Source organism: Orcinus orca, chromosome 6 (genome assembly GCF_937001465.1).
Source record: "Orcinus orca chromosome 6, mOrcOrc1.1, whole genome shotgun sequence".
Classification (NCBI taxonomy): Eukaryota; Metazoa; Chordata; class Mammalia; order Artiodactyla; family Delphinidae; genus Orcinus; species Orcinus orca.
This window is the reverse complement of record NC_064564.1, coordinates 83,899,916-83,920,677: the sequence shown is the minus strand read 5'-3', so window position 1 is coordinate 83,920,677 and position 20,762 is coordinate 83,899,916. Positions and strand designations below refer to the sequence as shown.

The 20,762-nt window shown below is 38.5% G+C and overlaps 1 protein-coding gene across 3 annotated transcripts in view; it reads right to left on the bottom strand.

Annotated features, from left to right (window-relative positions):
- RUSC2 (RUN and SH3 domain containing 2) overlaps nucleotides 1–20,762 on the bottom strand; it is a 59,885-nt gene that overhangs the window by 38,211 nt on the left and 912 nt on the right. The gene's annotated exons all lie outside the window — the stretch shown is intronic.

Sequence of the window (20,762 nt, the reverse complement as noted above, 5' to 3'; positions counted from 1 at the left end):
ACAAGGCTTCACTCTTTCTGGCCCGGCAATCGGTTAGTTTGCCAGGTCTCCAGAGCTTTTGGAGAGGAGAAATAGAAATCTATTCTTCATTGATGCTGATACCTCTTTTTCTGCAAGTGCCTACCCTAGGGTTCAAAACAGACTCTGCAACATCCTGCAGCTTCTGGTGAGCTTTCAGTAAACCCTCCTTTCAGCAAACTCTGTCTGTAAAGGGCCAGAGAGTAAATACTTAGGCTTTGTGGGCAATAAAGTTCTGCTACATATTCCAACCTCCGCCCCCACCCCTGCCGCCTTTTTTAAACAATTCTTTAAAAATGTAAAAACCATTCTCAGCTTGTGTGAATGTAAAAACCATATAAAGTTACTCTGGCATGGGCCATAATTTGCTGACCTCTGCTCTAGACCTTAAAGCCCTCTCTATTCAAAGTATATTTCTCAAAATTCTGACTCTGCTGAGCCTGCCTAGGGATCCTCTTTCCTCTTCCCACAGGGCTGATGCATATATTTCAGAGGCAGCTCTCCCCTAAGAAGCCACTGAGGAATGTGAAGGAAGAATTCTGAGGTTATTTGTATTGAAGCTGACAGATTGGCTAATTCCCTTCATATAAAGTGCTTCAGAAACATCTGCGGAATTTAGCTTATTGCATTATCATTCTGGAGTGCAGACTGAGCCATAAACAGTCTTTATCCTTCTATTTTTGCTTAATAATACTATCCCATGCCTCTACCAGGCCATTTTATTTTCTTTCTTTCTTTTTTTTTTTTCCCTTTTCTCCTGCTCCCAGGTTCCAAACCCACACTTGAATTGACTTAGGTCTCAAGTCTTTCTCTCTTCCCTATCTTGCCCACTTCTATATGTGGTATGGTTGTGGACAGCAAGCAAACTATCAACAGTTAGATGAGTTTGGACATAGTAAATATGGATGAAAGGCCTGAGAGTAGGGGTGAGCTTATTTTGAGCAAAGACTTAAGGCTGTAAATCTAGGCTCTATCACAAATAGTTAAAGGCTTTGTAAACAGTGATCAAACTACTATAGAAGCAACCTAAGAACAATGTGCAAAGAGTCAGTAATCACTGGAGTTATACCTCACCACACACCACAGGCTAGAAGGAAATGAATGACTTATAGATAAAGACTAATACTTATAATAATTATAGTCCGCTGTGCTAGATGTTTGCCTAATACTTTATTTCAGGGAAGAACCAAAAGCTACAGGCATGTCCAAGGCAAATCATAATTCACTGAGAAAGCTATTTGTTATTTTGAAAGATTCAAGTTACATTCAAAGTTCTAAAATGCCACATATTAGCTTGAGAAAATTATGGAAATAAAAACAATTGAGAAAATTATGGAAATAAAAACAATTAATATAAGAATATTCTTGAAAGTTGTGCCCGCCCATTTCATAAATAATTTAGTAAAATAACTGCTCACATCTAAAAAGGGGAGATTTTCTTGTATTTTTAAAAATCATAAATTAGGAAGCCCATAAGTTCACACGTGGATATAAACCTGACGGTTACCTTTATAAGAGAGTTAAGAGTAAAAGAATTACATAAAGTACACAGGACTATAAAGCAAGGAAGTGTATTATAATTGTTTATATACATTTTCTCTTTCCTCCTTGGTTGCACGTTAAGAATAGAGACTGTCTTATTCATCTCTGTAGTCATTTAACCTAGCCTAGAGCCTGGCACATGGCTTAAAATGTTCACTGAATTGAACTAAGGAGGAACTGAATCTTCACCAAAGTAAATTGGGAAAATTTCCTTTTCTAGAGAAGAATTTGGTTCATTACAGCTGTGGACATATTTACACACACTTAGTTCTAGTCCTCCCTCTTGGGGTATGGGGTGCTAAGAAGATAAAGGGGGTACAGTGGTTGGCTTCTGGAATGTGCGGGGCAAATATCCCCAGGTACAGCTCCTCTCCCTTCACCTCAACACTGAACTCCCTTTACTGCTAGTGCGAGCTGCAGCATGAGAACCAGAATAGCATGCTCCAGCCAGAATGACAGACATCCTCTATCCCTCTTTCGTTATCTCTCCCTGCTGAACCTCATCAGTCTTCAACTCTAGCCTGTTGGCTGCTTCCAATGGGGCTGCTGAGCATCTAGGAAAGAATGCAGGATGTGTCTCAAAAAATCCAGCACTAGCTGAGGAACAGTTTGTTTTTTCCTAAAAAAGGGCAGTCTGTAAAGTTACATAAGACTTGGCTCTCCTGGCTAGGAGCTTTTCCAATTCCAGCTGGAGAGATTCCTCAAGCTGTTTAGAGTTCAGGAAAAGGGTTTGGAATTCCCTGATTGGCTAACGTATATTGGAGCCATCTCTGGGTAGCAATGGGGAGGTTCCAGCAGAGTACACAGTAACTCTGTGTTCTCACTGCCCCTCAGTTGTGGTTCCACTGAGTTCTCCTGAGAACAGGAAATAGCATGATCCATTTACAGTTAATATCTCAGAACAAAGACAAGCCCCACTGCCAAAACCAGAGCCCCAGTGGCATCAAGCCTCTGGGGCCCCACCCAAAGGAGGCAGGACCTAGGGAATCTAATAGCCCAACCTAGAAGCACAACAAGGCTCTGGGAGGACTTCCTTCCCTGCTTTGGGCAGATGTATAGAAGAATTTGTTTGTGGCCCTGAGAACCTCAGATGCCAGTCTTGCCCAAGGACTAGATGAATCAGTCAATAAACATTAACTGAGCACCTATGAAGTGCAAGGCACTGCACTATGTGAACAAAGCAGGCCTTCATGGAGCTTATAGTTCACCTGGGGAGACTAACAAATAATTAAATAACTATGACATACAAACTATAAAGTAGGCTTCGGAATGTGCTATATTCAAAGGAAAGACAGCTAATCCAAAAAGCCATCTCTGTCCAGGGACGTCAGTTAGCATATTTATTAAATCAGGGACAAATTTATACTGAATTGACAGCCCAAATTACCTGTGTTTTGGTTGAAAATTCTGACCCTTGAAGGAGTCACTAGAATCTCAATAACTTGCTCTCAGTTGAGCCCCATTTTTATTCCTATTCATTCTGCAGGAGTTCAGTCCCTATTTACATCACACACTTTTGTTTAAGGCATAGGAGCTCACTTCAACTAACAAATTACTGTCCATTTACAATGAAGAAATTGAACCCTGATTTGCTCTTTCCAGCTTCAGGCCATGCACTTTTATTTCTTTCTGGCCAACAAAGGGAGCTAGGGACTTCCCTGATGGTCCAGTGGTTAAGACTTCAAGGTTCCAGTGCAGGGGACGCGGGTTTGATCCCTGTTCTGGGAACCAAAGTCCTGCATGCTGTGAGGCGTGGTCAAAAAAAAAAAAAAAGGGAGCTAAGAAAAAGCTGGTATATTAACTCTGCTCTTATGGACTAATTCTGTAGCACTGGGCAAGTTATTTGATTCCCTCAGCTTGGGTTTCTTCACCTGTACAATGGGGATAATATAGTATCTCCTCTCACAGGGTGCTGGTGGAAGTTAAAAGATACAGAAACATCTAGAACAGTGATTGGTATTTAGTGAGTGCTCAGTAAACAGCAACTATAATGAACATGAATCAGGAATCTCTTCTTTCTTTGAATCTAAATCCCTCCTATTGCCTTTTTGAGGCTGCACTACTGTTCAACTTACCAACTCACACCAGGGAATCTTGTCACAGTCATACCCAGAGCTTTTCTTTTCAACAGGCCCACAACCTCAAATTTTTTAACCCTCATGGCTCTGTTCTTTGTCCTCCTGAAAGTTGTAAAGTGGCTCTGTCCCAGAAAACATCCTGAGGGCGGGACTTCATGGGTGGCGCACTGGTTAAGAATCCACCTGCCAATGCAGGGGACACAGGTTCGAGCCCTGGTCCGGGAAGATCCCACATGTTGCGGAACAATGAAGCCTGTGTGCCACAACTACTGAGCCTGTGTGCCACAACTACTGAAGCCCACGCGCCTAGAGCCCCTGCTCTGCAAGAAGAGAAGCCACCACAATAAGCCCGCGCACCGCAACGAAGAGTAGCCCCCGCTCGCCGCAACTAGAGAAAGCCTGCACCCAGCAACGAAGACCCAACACAGCCAAAAATAAATAAATAAATAAATTTATTACCAAAAAAAAAAAAAAAATCCCGAGGGAATACATAGAAAGGTTAGAGTAAATATGCAAATTATCTGTGAATCAAGAATTTCCCACCCAGTGAATACAGCGAATTCAGTTACATGACTACCTGAACTGCTCACTGTCAGCAGAAGACAGTGAAAGCGAGTCCTCTACATAAACTCATGGGCTGACAAGATTCTCCTTAAAGGGTCTAATTATTTCCAGACATGTATCCCAGGAGACCCTATCCAAGTCCCATAGCTTCTGCCGTAGAAAAGCTCTCAAGTCTATCCTCTCTTCTAATTCCTACAATCAGTGCTCTAATTCTAGGCCCTCCTTCAACACCTCTTTCGAGGATTATTAATTCAGTCTTTGGGCAGATTCCTATAGGCCAGGAAGTGGTAAACAAAATAGATGCTATCCCTGCCCTCATGAAGTTTACAATCTAGTGGAGGAAGGCAGACAAACAATCACATAAATAAAAATATAATTACAAAGTGTGATAAATGCCATGAAAATAAAGTACAGAGTATTAAGCGGATCTGATTAAGACTGACTAAGGGCTTGATTAAGAGGTCAGGGAAGGCCTCTCTGGGAAACTGATGTTTAAGTTCAGCCTTGAAAGGTTAGTTGAAGGGAATTTAAACAGGTGAAAAGTTGGGGACAACATTACAAGCAGAGGAAATGACATGTGTGAAAGGGCCTGAGACAGGAAAGTGGTTGGTGTCTTAGAAAAACTGAAAGAAAACGAGCGTCTTTGAAAGTGTCCATTTTATTTGGCAACGGGGAGTTCACTGGTGATCTTGACATAAACAATTTCAGGGGTGTGGTTAGTGGAAATGAAGCTAGACAGCAGAGGGTGCAAAAGTGAATGGAAAATTGAGCAGACAGTCTGGGTGGTCAAAAAAGGTTGGCTGTTAAATGAGACAGTCAATACCCAGAGGGTGATGTGGTGTCAGGGGATTTTTAAATTAATATTGATTTTATCAAATTAATATATGCACATGATTACAAAGATAAATTGTAGTATAAAGTTTATGATGGAAAATAGCAGTCCCCAGCTCTACCCCTTTCTACCTCTGTGTCCTTCTCCAGAGACCACTACTTTCAAATCTTTTAGCTGTCTCATCTGGCATTTATGTTCATGTTTATAAATCATATGTGTATTTAATTATTTCTTGATTTTAAACATTCTCTTGACTTCCTACATCCACCACCTTCCTCACAATTTCTTTTTTTTTTTTATATTTATTTATTTGGCTGCGCCAGGTCTTAGTTGCAGCATGCAGGATCTTTTTCAATTGATCTTTGTTGCAGCACGTGGGATCTAGTTCCCTGACCAGAGATCGAACCTGGGCCCCCAGCATTGGGAACACAGAGTCTTAACCACTGGACCACCAGGGAAGTCCCCACAATTTCTGATTTAATTAATATCCAGTGTTTGCTATGACTTGGTAGTCTGTGGACCCTTATTATTACTGCATAATTTATAATTTAATTTTACTACTTGACTCTCTTTTGTTTATTTTTCTATATATTTGTCCCTAAATCCTCACAAATTCTCTAGCGGAATGGTAAAAATTGCTCTCAATCTAAATCTAACTTTCCATATGGTCAAACACAGTTCCTTTTTGTTTCTCCCCGGAACATAATCCTTCTGGAACTTTCTTTTCTGATACATTCTGAATTGACTCTCCTCTCTGGCTTACAACACCACTTCATGCTGGACTTCTCTCTCTCATCATGCTAGGAATTGCCTTTGCCTCTCTTCTGTTAGTTGCCCTGTGTTCTAGATCCCATGATTTCTTCTTTCTTGTTGGGAAGTCCCTGTCTGTAAACTTTAAAAAAAAATGACAGATTAAAAATTTCTCTATATCCCTAGTTTTCTAGATTTTTATGATGAGGTACCCTGGGGTAGGCTATTTTTATTTGTTGTGCTGGGCACTCAGTGGGCCCTTTCAATTTGGAGACTTGTGTCTGGGAAATACACTTGGTACGCTTTCTTTTATTTTTTTATAACTTTGCCTCCACTGATGTTGAAGGTTTAGAAAGGAGGAATTAAATGATGAAGCAACACCCCTGAGAAGCAGTAGTGGCTCAAGAATTTCTATATAAGGCTTCCCTGGTGGCGCAGTGGTTAAGAATCCGCATGCCAATGCAGGGGACACGGGTTCGAGCCCTGGTCCGTGAAGATGCACATGCCGCGGAGGAACTAAGCCCATGCGCCACAACTACTGAGCCTGTGCTCTAAGAGCCCATGAGTCACAACTACTGAGCCCACGCGCCGCATCTACTGAAGCCCGCGTGCTCTGGAGCCCGTGCTCCACAACAAGAGAAGCCACCGCGATGAGAAGCCTGCGCACCGCAAGGAAGACCCAACACAGCCAAAAATAAATTAATTGATTAATTAATTAATTTTAAAAGTTTACATACAAATAGAAATCAGAATGGCATTCGGCTTAACAATGATGGAATCTAATTAGTAACCAGTGGAGCAGTACTTTCAGATTTCTGAGAGGAATTGATTTCTAGCCTAAGGTTTCATGCACAGCCAAATTATCAACTGTGAGAGTTTAAATATATATACTTTCAGACATTCATTTCAAAAATGTTCCTACTATGTATCCTTTCTTAGAAAGCTACTACGGAATATGCTTCAGCAAAATGAGCCAAAAATAATAAATAAAAAAAATAGATTAAAAAAAAAAGGATTTCTATATAGGTTGAACTTAGGATCAGCAAACAAATCAAAAGAGGTGTGTGGAAGTGGGGTGGCATCAGGGAATTGTCTTGAAGTTCCATTTGTATAGCAATCAGTGTTTTTACTCAGAGTATAGGTTTGTTTGGGGTAGTTTACAAAGTATATCATTTAGGTTTAATACTCTCTGCTGTATAAAAACATCTCAAAACAGCTAAACAATAGAGGGTATGCAATCCAGTTCACCAGGGAGAGATTAGCTTTTGTTAAGAGGTGAGATACTCCTCCCTGCAACTAGTGAAGAGAGGATGGCTATAGACAGATTTGCAGATTGGTGGTAGGAAGTAAGAAAGTTCATGTTTGATGGCTTCCTTTTTCTTTGAGGTATATGAGTCAAGGTCATCATAGAGTATATGGAAGGAAGATGGGAGGGTCAGAGGTTGAGGAGGGTAGTGAAGGTATAAAATATTTGTTATAAAGAGTAGAGGAATAACCTTGTAACAGAAATATAGTAAGACTGCTGGCCAGCATAAGTTTGGTGATGATGAAAGTGATACTAAACCTACTGGACTGTACAATTTTCTCTAGCTGTTTAAGTACAGACAAATAAAAGGTAAGGGGTTATTATTCAGAGTTAGGTTCATTACTAGGTGAGTACATTTTTAAAAGAATGATTGTAATATCAATGAAGTTTTAAAGATGTTAAAGGACTACCAGTGAGGATATTTCAACAACTGAATAGAATACACTAAGCCATAAACCATAAAGCCTAAACAGCAACATGGATAAATGTTTATGAAACAAGGTTAATTAAAAGAAAGCAGAATACAAAATAATTTTAATGCTAACAGTTATATTCCTGCAAAATTATATATGCATGTAAACAGAAAGGATAGGCAGATAAGATTACAGGTGAATTAAATTTCTTTTATTTTGTTATTGTTTTATTTTTAAATTGTTTTTGTATATTTATCTTAATTTTAAAAACTCTTACTTATGTTCATGTTCAGCTCAGTTCATAGATCTTTTTTTGGAAAGAGCTTTATCTAGTCTACCAGTCATAACTGACCATTCTGTCTTCTTTAAAAGTTGCTCTATAGGGCTAAAACCAAACTCATCATAGGACCAGTCTATAATTTCTGTAACTGTCACTAAATTCATGGATCCTTGGTGATAGAGAAAAAAACCTCAGAAATGTAGCTGATTTGCTGAACTAGGCTTAAAGTCAGTTCAGCTGTCATAATTTATTCATTTATTCTACAAATATTTATTGAACTTATACTATTTGTCTGGCATTGTGCTGGGCACCAGTGAGACAGGCTGGGACCTGAGACCCTTTGCTGCAGCGCTGCAGTGCTTGTACCTGGACACACCTCTCCTTCAGCAACAAAATACAAAGACACTCTCCGGGACTAAAAATAATTGCATGCCTGCAGTTAGGGTAAATTCTGGACCCAAAAGATACAAAGAGACCAAAAAACCCAACTGCCACTTTTGAAGAGCCTGGAGCAAAAGCAGGGGGTGGGGAGCAAAAGCAGGGTCCTGCGGATGCCCCCTGCCCACACCACCACCTAAGGGGTGGGCAAAACACCTAAGCCACCCCTCTGGCCGGAGCTCTGGACACACTCCTACCCTCATCCCATGTAAGAAACAAGTTTGCCCCCCCTCGGGGAGCCAACAAGCAAGGGAACCTGTTGTTTGTTCTCACTGCCCACTGCTGCAGCAGGGGCCCCAATAAAGCCTTGCCTGAATTTCTTGTCTGGACTCTGATCAACTTCTACTGATTAAGGAGGCCAAGAACCCTGGTTGGTAACACCAGGAATATAGAGCAGAAAATAGAGTCTTTCACAAGTTGGGGAAAAAAAGGACAGGAAAATCTTTGGCCCAAGACTGACAATCACAAAGGGCTTCAAATTAGCCTTTTATCCTTATTTACACATGAAGTTATAACTGTAGTCATTAAAAAAAACCAACTCTTTTGACATATAATTCACATACTATAAAATTCACTTTTTTAAAGTGTACAAGTCAGTGGTTTTTAGTGTATTCACAGAGTTGGGCAACCATCACCACAGTCTAATTTCAGAATATTTTATCACCCCTAAAAGAAACCCTATATCCATTGATCTTGCATCCTACAATCTTCAACTCATTTATTAGTTATAATAGTTTTTTTTGTGGCTACCTTAGCATTTTCTATATACAAGATCATGTTATCTGCAAATAGTTCTACTTCCTTTTCAATCTGAATATCTTTTATTTCTTTTTCTTGTCTATTTGCTCTGGCTAGAACTTCTAGTACAATGGTGAACAGAAGTGTTGAGAATGAACAACTTTCTCTTATACTTGATCTTAGAGGGAAAGCTTTCAGTTGTCTTTCACCATTAAGTATAATGTTAGCTACAGGGTTTTTTATAGATGCCCTTTACCAGGCTGAGGAAGTTCTACTTCTAGTTTGTTGAGTGTTTTTATCATGGACTTGTCAAATTTTTTTTCTGCATCTACTGAGATGATCGTGTGGTTTGTCCTAAACACAGTCATTTTCATATTACAAAATGAATTTGTTAAGGTAAATATTTTAAATATACCAAAATTATTAGAATTCTGCTTTGGATTTCAATCATTTTTAACACATGAAGAACTTAAAAAACGGAAGAGATCAAGCTCTCTCTCTGGATCTTTCAGAGACCCTGGATTCAAAGACTATTCCTGCCCTCACAGAGTTTACAGCTATGTAAATAATGCGTTAACCGCTGTAATGGAGCCCCAGACAAGGCCAATGATAGCACAGTGGAAATTATACCCAAATTTGCAGGGGGTCATCAGGAAAGGTTTCGGAAAGGAGTCATATGAGTAGATTCTTAAAGGAGGAGTAGAAGTATGCATGCAGGTCAGGGGAAGGATTTCAATCAGAGAGAACCATAGGTATAGAGTTCTTTATATTATTCAGCCATGAGAAAGAAAGAAATCTTACCATTGTGACAATATGGATGGACCTTGAGGGCATTACGCTAAGTTAAATAAGTCAGAAAGAGAAAGACAAATACTGTATGATATCGCTTATATGTAGAATCTTAAAAGGCCAAATTCATAGAAACAAAGAGTAGAATGGTTGCCAGGCGCTGGGGGGGTGGGGGAAATGTTGGTCAAAGGGTAAACATTTCCAATTATAAAATGAATAAATTCTGGGGATCTAATGTATAGCATGGTGATTATAGTTAACAATACTGTATTATATATTTGAAAGTTGCTAAGAGAGTAGATCTTAAATGTTCTCACCACAAAAAAGAAATGGTAATTATGTAAAGCGATGGAGATTTAACTATCCTATTGTAGTAATCATTTTCCAATATATGAGTGTATCAAATCAACACACTGTACATCTTAAACTTACACAATATTATATGTCAATTATATCTCAATAAAATTGGAAAAAAAAATAAAGAGAGAGACAGTTTGTCACAGAAATCTGTACCCAATAGCCTCAGACTCAGGACATAGATTCCCAGAGTATTTATTGAAAGAAGGTGTACCGAAGTCACAACAGAAAACTAAAGATTTGACCATATAGAAACTGTAAAATTCTAGATGTCAAGTCATAAACAAAATTAAAAGACAAATATTTGACACAAATATAACAAAATGCCAATATCCTTATATGTAAAGAATTTATGTGAATTGATTGCTGAAACCTAAGATCTTTTTTTAAAATTGAGGTAAGAACATATAGCATGAGATCTATTCTCTTAACAAATTTTTAAGTATATAGTGCATTATTGCTAACTATAAGCATAATGTACAGCAGATCTCCTGAACTTATGCATCTTGCATAATTCAAACTTTATACAGGTTGAACAACATCTCCCCATTTCCCTCTCCTCCAGCTCCTGGCCACCACCATTCTACTTCCTGCATCTCTGATTCTGACTATTTTAGATTCCTCATGTAAGTGGAATCATGCAGTATTCGTTCTTTTGTGACTGCCTTATTCACTTGAAATAATAGGAAAATGGGCAAGATATGAGCAAACAATAAGATTTAAAATACTATCTTTTGTTTATCAATTATCAAACTAAATAATAATAGTTAAGGGAAGGAAAGTAAAATAGGCATTTTCACACTTTGCCAATATAAGCATATTTTGGTACAACCTTCATATTGAGGTTGGGGGTAAAAAAAAAAAAAATATATATATATATATATATATATCTCCAGTCTTAAAAACGTTCAAATCCTCTAACTCTACCTCTAGAATTCCATACTAAGGAAACTATCAGAGATTTTTTTCATAAAGTTATTAATCTGAACAGTTTTTAGAAAAGAGAAAGCTATTTTTAAAAATTTCAAATGTCTAACATTTGGATTAAGTAAATTATGGCACATTCAAACAATGGATTTGTTACCTAACTATTCAAAATTTGACTTCCAAAAACTGTTCAATGATGTGTCTTCATTTTATACTTGTCTGTATTTTTCTAGATTCTCAATAGTGAGACTATATTTCACCTATAATTAGAGAAAGAGACAAACCACTTTCTCAGAAAATATTTTGATAGATTTATAAACCTAATCTCTAAAGGAAGAAAACCCAGTGTGGAAATGATATGCTTCAAATCACACTCTTAGTGGCACTATTTGGCCTTTGATTCTTGGGTCTTGTGCACTAGGGCTTTTTATTTTTCTTTTCTTTTTTTCCAAAAAAAACCCAAAAAACCAACAAACAAAAACCTTTATGTTGATTAAATCTGAGAACCATTGATGAAGAGGCTGAGATTATAGTTTGGGTCTAAGAGTAGTTCTACTCAAAGTGCGGTCTATGGACCAGTAGAATCAGCTTCTCCTGGGAATTTATTAGACTGGTAAATGCTTGGGCCCAGTGCCAGACTTACTGAATCAGAATTTTATGGGTGAGCCAGGTGATTTTTCTGCAGCCTCAGGTTTAAGAAGCACTTGTCTAGAGGAAATTAAGCAAAGAAGCTAACAGTATGCAAAGGGAAAGAGGTGCACAGCCCACCTAATGTTCAATGTATATTTTTTAAAGCATATACATTATTATATAATATTCTAAAAACAAACCTTTTTTTTTCTTGTTATGAACTAGAAAGTATGGCTAGAAAAAATTTTCTTGGCTTTGGACTAAAAAAGGTTGACAGGGCTTAGGATTAAAGGGCAAAAGGAATCTGTAATTAATTCCTGGTTCTATGCAGCTCACTATAAATTAAGGCTAAGGGTTTCACATAGGAATTTGGGAACTGTATGTATGCAGTAAATATTTTGGTTATATTTCTCTCAAGCCATGATTGCTTACTGGTGGGTGGTCATTTGAAGATGACGGGATCTCAAACCCAACCATTTCTTTCAACCTCTTTCCACTTTGGAGTCATGACTCAGTAGGCAAAATTCAGTAGTCATGCTTCCCTGGTGGTCCAGTGGGTAAGACTCCACTCTCCCAATGCAGGGGGTCTGTGTTTGATTCCTGGTCGGGGAACTAGATCCCACGTGCATGCCACAACTAAGAGTTCACACATGCCGCAACTAAGAAGTCCGCATGCCGCAACTAAGAAGTCTGCATGCCGCAACTAATAAGTCCACATACTGCAACTAAGAAGTCCACATGCTGCAACTAAGAAGTCCGCATGCTGCAACTAAGAAGTCCACATACTGCAACTAATAAGTCCGCATGCTGCAAATAAGAGTCCACATGAGACCTGGTACAGCCAAAATAAATTAATTTTTAAAAATTAATTAATTAAAAAAAAACAAAGAAAATTCAGTAGTCATGTATCATCTTTGGTGACTGGCTTAAAGTGTGCTTTACGGAGCCCCCTCATTGACAATGAAAGGTAAGCGAAGGGGATGGAGAGGAAAGGAGGGAGAGACAGATGAAAAGGTTAGACTCTACTTCTTCAAACCCCTTGCCTTTAACCAAAACAGCTCAGCTTTTACCTTTTTGTGTCCACTTTCCTGTTGAATATACTTGAACAAAGAGCTCCCCTCTAAAAAACATTTTGAAATTTTCTATTCTCTACTACATATTCTCACAATCCAGTAAAAAGCCATAACTGTCTTTTCCCCCCATGAGATCAGTGCTCCTTGTTAACTATCTATCACCACAACCTGGCTGTCAAAAAGGACTCACAAATGCATAATGGGCAGGTGTCCTGCTTCCAGGCTTCCCTTCTCCAACCACTATCATTAGGGATGAATAAACTAATAATGTTGCAAGTTGCTGTGTTGGATGTGAGGCAAAGCATATTACATAAATCAGCCTATAAACTGAAATAGACAGTACCCTATCTAAGAAGTTAACTATAGCTATAAGTATAAAGTAAAGAGAAAAATATTTTCAAGAAGTAGAATAGCTCTGTAACACCAAGTAAGAGAAGTCCTTCAAAGTAGTCACCTTGGGAGACAATTCACTCCAGTAATGCTCCTATTTAAAACATTTCCAGAACCCATCTTTTGGAACTGCAAAAACCACCTAGCCAACTCACAAAACTGTGAGACATAATCAGTCATTGTTTTAAGCCACTAAGCTTTGGGGTATTTGTTATACAGTAATATATAAGCAAGACAGAAATCTTTAAATCACTATGATTTGGAGGATATTTAAAAGGAAATGATTAGGGACTTCCCTGGTGGCGCAGTGGTTGAGAATACGCCTGCCAATGCAGGGGACACGGGTTCAATCCTTGGTCCGGGAAGATCCCACATGCTGCAGAGCAACGAAGCCCATGCACCTCAACTACTGAGCCTGAGCTCTAGGGCCCGCAAGCCACAACTACTGAGCCCGCGTGCTGCAACTACTGAAGCCCACGCACCTAGAGCCTGTGCTCTGCAACAAGAGAAACCACCGCAATGAGAAGCCTGTGTACCGCAATGAAGAGCAGCCCCCGCTTACCGCAACTAGAGAAAGCCTGTGTGCAGCAACGAAGACCTAACACAACCAAAATAAAAAAATAAATTAAAAAAAGATACTATCAAAAATAAAAAAATAAAAGGAAATGATTAGCCTTACAGAAAAACTCTAGCTATCTACAACGTACAGGGAATAGGTTGGTCTGATAACAAAGTTTGTCTGTATCTTTAAATAAACAGAATACAACATCCTTCAGATAATAAGAAAATAACATTTTGTAAGAGAAACAACTCTTGGATGAATGGGATCAGCACTAGGTCCCCAACTCTCCCATCTTGAGTTTTTGCTTTTTTCCTTGGGGTCTTCTAAATTCTGTCTATACTGACTTTCGGAATATGCTTATCTCCTTTTTTTTCCTTTACCTGAACATGGATAAAAAATAATTTTCCATTTTTCCCTAAGTACACTAAATATAAGGCTGCATTTTCTTTCTTAGAATAATTATACAAAAAAAGAAAGGAAGCACAAAAGTATAAAAACAGGTAAACAAGTTAAATATAGATTTTAGGATTCTAAGATAAACTTAAGTATAAACTTTGGACCCTAAAATAACTAAATCTAGCCAGAAGTTGGCTGGCCTTTTTTTCCCCTCTCCACCCAGTTATCAATTTGTTGTCCTTGACCACAGGACCACACAAGAAGCCAAAACCACAGAAGACATTTCAGAGCTGTCTCATTTCCTAGAGAAGATAAAAGACTAACTTATTAAACCAAGAATTCCAGAGAACAGAAGTTTTCTTCTTTAAGTATCAAAATTAATTTTTTTTAAACTTTAGGTATTTTGATAAAACTCTTTTAAAATTACACTTTCACTTACACACTTTTTTTTTTTTTTTTTTGCGGTACGCGGGCCTCTCACTGCTGCGGCCTCTCCCGTTGCGGAGCACAGGCTCCGGAGGCGCAGGCTCCGGACACGCAGGCTCAGTGGCCATGGCTCACAGGCCCAGCCGCTCTGCAGCATGTGGGATCCTCCCAGACCGGGGCATGAACCCACGTCCCCTGCATCGGCAGGCGGACTCCCAACCACTGTGCCACCAGGGAAGCCCCCACACTTTTGTTTTAATCACAGTGTATAGGCTATAACTTAACTTTTTCTTGATGACTCACTGTTAACACTAATATACTATGCTAAAATATAGTTTTGTTCTCAGCATCTATTATGGACTTACATCCTTAAGCATCAAACCAAACCAATCATCAAACCCCTAAGACTGTGTGTTAAGAGTAAATATGGTTTTGCCACTTCTATTCAACATAGTATTGGAAGTCCTAGCCAGAGCAATTAGGCAAGAAAAAGAAATAAAAGGCATCTGCACTACTGTTGGCAGATGACATGGTCTTATATGTAGAAAACCCTAAAGATCTACCTCCCCAACTGTTAGAATTAATAAATGAATACAGCAAAGTTTCAGGACACGAAGTCAACATATAAAACATATAAAATCAGTTGTGTCTCTAGACAATAATAATGAACAATCTGAAAAGGAAATTAAGAAAATAATTCCGTTTACAACACATCAAAAAGAATAAAATATGTGGGAATAAACTTAACCACTGAAAACTATAAAATGTTACTGGAAGAAATTAAAGAAGATACAAATAAATGGAAAGATATCCTGTGTTCATGGATGGTAAGACTTAATATTGTTAAGATGTCAATACTTGCAATATTCGACAACATGGTTGGACATTATGCTAAGTGAAATAGGCTAATCACAGAATGACAAATACTGCCTGATTCCACTTGTCTGAGGAATATAAAATAGTTTAATTCATGAATCAAAGAGTGGAATGATGGTTGACTGGGGGAGAGAGAAATGAGGAGTTGTTGTTCAATGGGTATAAAGTTCAGTCAAGCAAGATGAATAAGCTCTAAAGATCTGCTGTAAAACAATGCACCTACAGTCAATAATATATTGTAAACTTAAAAATTTGTTAAGAGGGTAGTTCTTTCCACAACAACAAAAGGATGTCAACTGCTCAAAGCAATCCACAGATTTAATGCAATCCCTTTCAAAATCCTAATGATATTTTTTGCAGAAATAGAAAAATCTATCCTAAAATTTGTATGAAATTGGAAAGGATCCTGAATAGTCAAAAAAAATCTTGAAAAAGCAGAACACAGTTGTAGGACTCATACTTCCTTACTACACAGCTTACAGTCATCAAAAGAGTATGGTATTCCTAGAGTCTGTCATACAGAGTGAAGTAAGTCAGAAAGAAAAAGACAAATACCGTATGCTAACACATATATATGGAATTTAAGAAAAAAATGTCATGAAGAACCTAGGGGTAAAGCAGGAATAAAGAATAAAGACGCAGACCTCTTAGAGAACGGACTTGAGGTTATGGGGAGGGGGAAGGGTGAGCTGCGACAGGGCGAGAGAGAGTCATGGGCATATACACACTAACAAACGCAGTAAGGTAGATAGCTAGTGGGAAGCAGCCGCATGGCACAGGGCTATTGGCTCGGTGCTTTGTGACAGCCTGGAGGGGTGGGATGGGGAGGGTGGGAGGGAGGGAGACGCAACAGGGAAGACATATGGGAACATATGTTTATGTATGACTGATTCACTTTGTTATAAAGCAGAAACTAACACACCATTGTAAAGCAATTATACCCCAATAAAGATGTTAAAAAAAAAAAAAAAAAAGAACAGATATGGATAGATCCCACTTTGTAAAAAAAAAAAAAAAAAAAAAAAAAAAAAAAGAGTATGGTACTGCCTCATGCTGGTCAGAATGGCCATCATTAAAAAGCCTACAAATAACAAATGCTGGAGAGGGTGTGGAGAAAAGGGAACCCTCCTACACTGTTAATGGGAATGCAAGTTGGTGCAGCCACTGTGGAAAACGGTATGGAGGCTCCTCAGAAAACTAAAAATAGAATTACCATATGATCCAGCAATCCCACTCCTGGGCATACATCTGGACAAAACTATAATTCAAAAAGATACATGCACCCCTATGTTCATAGCAGCACTATTCACAAGACATGGAAACAACCTAAATGTCCACCAACAGATGAATGGATAAAGAAGATGTGGTATATATATACAATGGAATACTACTCAGCCATAAAAAAGAACGAAATAATGCCATTTGCAGCAATATGGATGCAACTAGAGATTATCATACTAAATGAAGTAAGTCAGAAAGAGAAAGACAAATACCATATGATATCACTTATATGTGGAATCTAAAATATGACACAAATGAAACTATCTATGAAACAGAAACAGAATCAGGGGCATAGAGCATGGACTGGTGGTTGCCAAGGGGGAAGGGGTGGGAGAGGGATGGACTGGGAGTTTGGGATTAGCAGATACAAAGTGGTATATACAGAATGGATAAACAACAAGGTCCTACTGTATAGCACAGGGAACTATATTCAATCCTGTGATAAACCATAATGGAAAAGAATATCAAGAAGAATGTATATATATGTATAAATGAGTCACTTTGCTATACAGCGGTAATTAACATAACTTTGTAATTCAACTATACTTCAATAAAAGATAAATTAAAAAAAAAAGAGTGTGGTACTGGCATAAAGACAGACACACAGACCAATGAAAGAGAACAGAGAGCTTAGAAATAAACCTGGCATATCTGGTCAAATGATACTCAACAAGAATGCCAACACTATTCAAAGGGGAAAGGAAAGTCTTCAACAAATGGTGTTAGGAAAACTGGATATCCACATGCAAAAGAATTAGATTGGGCCCTTATCTTACACATCATACAAAAATTAACTCAAAATGTATTAAAACCTAACCATAAAAGATAAACCTATTTAAAAAAACTTAGAAGAAAACACAGGGGAAAAGTTTCATGACACTGGATTCGGCAATGATTTCTTGGCTGTGACACAAAAAGCACAGGCAACAAAAGAAAAAAATAGGTAAACTGGATCTCATCAAAATTTAAAACCTTTTGTGCATCAAACGATACTATCAACAGAGTGAAAAGGCAACGCATGAAATGGGAGAATATATTTTCAAATCATAATATCTGATAAGGGACTTCTATCCTGAATATATAAAATACTCTTACAATTCAACAATAGAAAGACATATAACCCAATTAAAAAATGGGCAAAGGATTTCAATAGACTTTTCTCCAAAGATATAAAAACAGCCAATAAGTACATGAAAAGATACTAAACATCACTAGCCATTAGAGAACTGCAAATCAAAACCACAAGATACCATTTCACACCCATTAGGATGACTATTATTTTAAAAACAAAACAGAAAATAAGTGTTGGCAAGTTTATGGAAAAACTGGAATGCTTTACATTGTTGGTGGAAATGTAAAACGGTACAGCCACTGTGGAAAATGGTATGGCAGTTCCTCAAAAAATTAAACACAGAATTACCATATGATTCAGCAATTCCATTTCTGGGTATATATCCAAAGGAATTGAAAACAGGGACTCATATTTGTACACCAATGTTCATAGCAGTTTTATTCACAATAGCCAAAAGGTGGAAACAACCCAAGTGTCCATCGATGAATGTGGATAAAAATAATGTGATATATACATACAATGAATTTTATTCAGCCTTAAAAGGGAAGGAAATTCAGATGCAAGCTATCACATGGATGAACCTTGAAGACATTATGTTAAGTGAAAATAAACCAGTCACAAAGAGACAAATATTGTATGATTCGACTTATATGAAGTACCTAGAGTAGTCAAATTCATGGAGAAAGAAAGTAGAATGGTGGTTGCCAGGCGCTGGGGGAAGAGGAAATGAAGAGTTAACCGTTTAATGATTATGCAGTTTCAGTTTGAGAAGATGAAAAAATTCTGGAGATGGATGGTGGTGATGGCTGGGCAACAATGTGAATGTACTTAATGACACTGAACTATATATTTAAGAATGGTAGAAATGGTAAATTTTATATTATATATATTTACCACAACTTAAAAAAAAACAGTAAACATGGTACAAGAGAAGTTCTACTGTGAGTTGTTAACTTTTCGTTAGAATGCACTCCACACCCCACCCTCATCCCTTGAAGTTAATCCAGAGCAATGTTTATATCTGGCCACTCAAAATAATATGCTCATTTTGCAAGACAGACTCATTTGACAGGAATTACAATATCATATGTCAATGTTTGATGCGTGTTTTCTGGGTAACCTAAACACTGACCAATTGCACTATCTCTACAGAGCCTGCCCTTACCCTAACATGCAGTCAGTGAGCCATCTCAGTCAAGTGACATTTAATAGGGTGCTCAGTCATTGTGTATGAGCAACAGAAGAAAAGGATGAGTTATTGTCCTAAAGTTGAAGAGAGAAAAACAGAACACATAAGCCTTCCCATGAACTAGGGTTGCCAGATTTAGCAAATAAAAATACAGGACACCCTGCTGTTTATCTGAAATTCAAATTTAACTTGGCATTCTGTATTTTACCTGGCAACACTCTGAAGTATTGGAAGTGAAGAAAAAATAAATCAAACAATCCAGAGTGTTTTGGGGCTACTGAGGTCTTAACAGGGATCCTAGGCAGGGAAAAGTAGAAAAGCCCATTAAAGACATATTGGTTAACAAAAAAAAAGTACTGGTCTCCAGATACCATGCCCCTGCTTAATTCAGCTCAGGAGCTCTTTCCTGCTTTCAGTATCTGTGAGCCAAGACTTACTTTGTAAAGTTACAAAGATAAGTCAGAGAATGGTAGAAAGAAAAAGTAAAGAAGGATAAATCAAAGCTAGAAATGGGTGAGAACATACCCAGCTTCCAGTTAGGCAGGCCTTGCCTCAAAAAGGAACCTTAAACATTTAACAAAAAGGAACCTTAAACACTTAACATAAAAATCAGAGGAAATCAGATTCTGACCTGGCTCAAAGCAGAAAAGAAACAATGATGGTGAGTAGGAGGGACAGGGGTAGCAGAACACCAGAGAGAGTGGTGGGATCTCCCCACTCCCCTAAACCGTATCACTGCTTAATTTCCATGGAGCCTGCTAAGAAACTCCAGTCACTATTTTACCTACTAATATGCTGAGCCCCAGTGACAAGAATGCCACCATTAGTCAGGCAACTACTTAGCTTATAAACTCCCGCAGCTTGCCAGCCATTGTTTCATCACTCAGCAATATCATCCACTTCCCCACAGAACCGGGGCCAAAACTGAGGTCGCCGAACCCTGTCTTAGCTTCAGGAAACTGAATCTGTTCAGGTCATCCTCTTAGGAATCAACAAAAACAGGTTTCAGGCTCTCTGTTCTTTGAGAATCCCATCTTTAAAAGGCCTGTGTTCTTGTTTATTACTGACACTGTTCACATAGCAGTAACCCCTGCCTGATTCTGGTCTACTGAGATATAAATGGCCCATATGACCTGATCATACTTCAGTAGTATTTAGGAATCTTTCATATTTCTCACACTAGGCCAGCCTGGGATGTCTACCCCTCCAGTGGAGGAAAGGGGAGGGGAGGTATCCAGGAGCTAAAAGGGTAAAATAACTGAGGTCATTCCTCCAACCTGTCCTGAAGCACTAGCTGACCAGCTACACTGAGTAAGGTTTAAAGACTGTGGCTAGCCTCCACAGTTCTTCTTTAGAGGGAGCAGTTAGTCGCTAGGGCAAGAGGAGGGGCGTCACCTGGGTAAAGCTCTTTCAAGATTATCTGGGCAGCCTCTGAGGCACACTGACCAATAAAAATTTCTGCAGCCTTGGCCCTGACTTTTTTTTTTTTTTTTGTAAACAGAACATAAAGGGAAATCAGCTGATAAATAGAAGCTTCTATGTAAATGACATTAGATGCATGAATTGAGACTGAATATGTTCAGTTCTATGCTCCCAACATAAGCACCACAAGTAATCCCCTAGATGCCCTTCCTTTTTTCCCACTTCATGTAACTAGCGACATTTTTCCCACTAAAGCACTCTGCCTCACAGCCTCTGCATTGGTCTCATTCATTCACCCACCCATTAAATATTTACTGAGTGCTACCATGTGCCAAGCACTGTGCTGGGCGCTGGAGATACAAATTAATAATGTACGGTCCTTGCCTCCAGGGCAGTCCCATGGTGTCCTCAGG